The following is a 3010-nucleotide window of genomic DNA, read 5'->3' on the forward strand; positions in this document are numbered from 1 at the left end:
AATCAATCAATCAATCAATCAATTGTATTTATTGAGCGCTTACTATGTGCAGAGCACTGTACTAAGCGCTTGGGAAGTACAAATTGGCATCACATAGAGACAGTCCCTACCCAACAGCGGGCTCACAGTCTAAAAGGGGGAGACAGAGAACAGAACCAAACATACCAACAAAATAAAATAAGTAGGATAGAAATGTACAAGTAAAATAAATAAATAAATAAATAAATAAATAGAGTAATAAATATGTACAACCATATATACATATATACAGGTGCTGTGGGGAAGGGAAGGAGGTAAGACGGGGGGATGGAGAGGGGGACGAGGGGGAGAGGAAAGAAGGGGCTCAGTCTGGGAAGGCCTCCTGGAGGAGGTGAGCTCTCAGCAGGGCCTTGAAGGGAGGAAGAGAGCTAGCTTGGCAGATGAGCTAGCTTGGCGGATGAGCATCCAAATAGGATAAATATGTGCTCACTATGGCAATCACGTATTGCTCCCATTCTAGATGGAACAATTACAGACCGTAACCTCATTGTGGGCAGGGAATGTGTCTGTTACTCTATTGTTCTCTCCCAAGTGCTTAGTACAGTGCTATGAACAGAGTAAGCACTCAATAAGTATGATTGATTGATGGATTGAATTACAGCCTCTAAATGGAAATGAAAAGATGTTGTTTGCATCATTTTCCATTATTTTTTTATCATTATCATTATGACACATCAGTTGGTTCAAATATATCTAAGGCTAACCAACTGAAAGGAGTCACCAAAGGATCATCCTGACAGGAGAAAATTGCCCAAGGAATAAAAATCACCTTCATCTTGATCCTTATCACCATTCTCATCCTCCGCACTTTAAGCAGGAATGTGGAGAAAGCAGAGGAGGCTGAGAAAATGAATTAAGAGCTAGTGGAGGGGAGCTGTCTGACCTGGATAAAGGCTAAATCCAACTTCATTCTGCTCTTCAGCTAGATGCAACAATGAGCAATTATCCTTTTTATTCAGTCCCACAAGAGGAAGAGAGCTTGTGAGGAAGACCTGCTCAGTGGTAAGTGTCATCCAAACTCTAGAACAAATCACACAAGATAGTCATCATTATCATCATCATCATCATTATTTAATGGTATTTATTGAGCTCTTAATATGTGCAGAGAACTCTACTAAGGATGGAGCTACTTATCCCAGCTCTGCCACTTGTCGGCTGTGTGACCCTGGGCTAGTCACTTCGTTTCTCTGTGCCTCAGTTACCTCATCTGTAAAATGGGGATTGAGACTGTGAGCCCCACGTGGGAGAGGGACTGTGTCCAACCCAATTTGCTTGTATCCAGCCCAGAGCTTAGTACATACAGTTCCTGGCACATAGTAAGTGCTTAACAAATACCACAATTATAATTATTATTGAAAATGAGCTAGACAACCCATTCTCCTGAAGCGTTTGATATTCACCTGCCTGGAGGTGAATACCAATTCCTTAGCCTTCCCAATTTATAAAAGTTAAGAAGTTAGGTATTTCCAAGTCATGGTCATTCGTCCTGGACCAGTGGATCTAGGCGATGGTGGCAGCTACACAAACATTTGGTGGCCCAACTGCCGTGTATTCTCAGATGTCAGGAGCCCCACATGAGAGAGGCACTGTGCCCAACCTAATTATCTTTGTACTCCTTAAGCACTCTGATTCCCACCCCAGTCTCCCGGTACTTAGGTGAATATTTTTATATTTTACTATTTCCACTCCCCTCTCAGGGTCACACCTGGAGAGTTTCCAGTACTCTACCAGTCTCAGCTATGGGAGGGAGAGTCAAGCAGAGACCTACCCATTCCATTCCTAGCTTGGGCAGTGGCTAGCGAGTGGAAGGCAATCTGCCACAGGTCAAAACTCACTGATGCTGGGCAGCAGCAACATGGGAGAGAGTCGAGGGTGGAGACTCGAGTTTACTGCATGGAAGGCAGCAATGGTAAACCACTTCCATATTTTTTACCAAGAAAAGTCTATGGAGACACTACCAGAATGATTGCAGATGGCGAGCAGGGCATTCTAGGGGAGATGTGACCGTGGTGTCACTATGGGTCGGAAACAACTCAACGGCATAAGACAAGACAAGATTATTTCCACTGTCAGCGATGTATTTTAATCTGTAGAATTTAAACTCCTTGTGGGCAGTGATCTCCCACCAACTCCATTGTAATGTACTTTCTCAAGTGCTTAGTACAGTGTTCTGCACACAATAAGTGCTCAATAAATAACATTGATTGATGGATTATCTTGTGTCTAACCTAGCTCTTTATACAGCTCTTGGTACATACTAAGTGCCTAACAAATATTATTATTATTATAATTATTATTGTAATGATAATCATTCTAATAAGTGCCGCCTGCAGCACTCAAGTGCATAGCCACAATTTATTTACGAGAAGCAGTGTGGCTCAGTGGAAAGAGCCTGGGCTTGGGAGTCTGAGGTCGTGGATTCTAATCCCAGCTCTGCCACTTGTCAGCTGTGTGACTTTGGACAAGTCACTTCTCTTCTCTGTGTCTCAGTTTCCTCATCTTTAAAATGGGGATTAAGATTGTGACCCCCACGTGGGACCACCTGATCACTTTGTATCCCCCCAGAGCTTAGAACAGGGCTTTGCACATAGTAAGCACTCCATAAATGCCATTATCATTATTATTATTATTTATTTATTCATTAGTTGTATTTATTGAACACTTACTGTGCGCAGAGCACTGTACTAAGCGCTTGGGAAGTACAAGTCAGCAACATGTAGAGATGGTCCCTACCCAAAAATGGGCTCCCCCTCTAGTTTAGAACAGTGCTTTGCACATAGTAAGCACTTAATAAATGCCATTATTATTATTATTGTAGACTGTAAACTCGCTGAGGGCGGGGAATGTGTCTACCACCTCTGTTTTATGAAGAAGGAGGGCATTCCAGAACAGAGGCAGGGCATGGGTGAGAGGTCAGTGGTGAGATAGATGAGACTGAGGTACAATGAGTAGGTTGGCAATAAAGGATCAA

At 42.9% G+C, this 3010-nt stretch overlaps 1 non-coding gene across 1 annotated transcript; it reads left to right on the forward strand.

The window, feature by feature from the left end:
- The first annotated feature begins 1726 nt into the window (after nucleotides 1–1726).
- LOC119936360 lies at nucleotides 1727–1864 on the forward strand. The gene has a single exon (XR_005453710.1). It is a non-coding gene; the product is annotated as a small nucleolar RNA SNORA7 (small nucleolar RNA).
- The last annotated feature ends 1146 nt before the right edge of the window (nucleotides 1865–3010 follow it).

This window comes from Tachyglossus aculeatus, chromosome 1, assembly GCF_015852505.1.
Source record: "Tachyglossus aculeatus isolate mTacAcu1 chromosome 1, mTacAcu1.pri, whole genome shotgun sequence".
Taxonomy (NCBI): domain Eukaryota; kingdom Metazoa; phylum Chordata; class Mammalia; order Monotremata; family Tachyglossidae; genus Tachyglossus; species Tachyglossus aculeatus.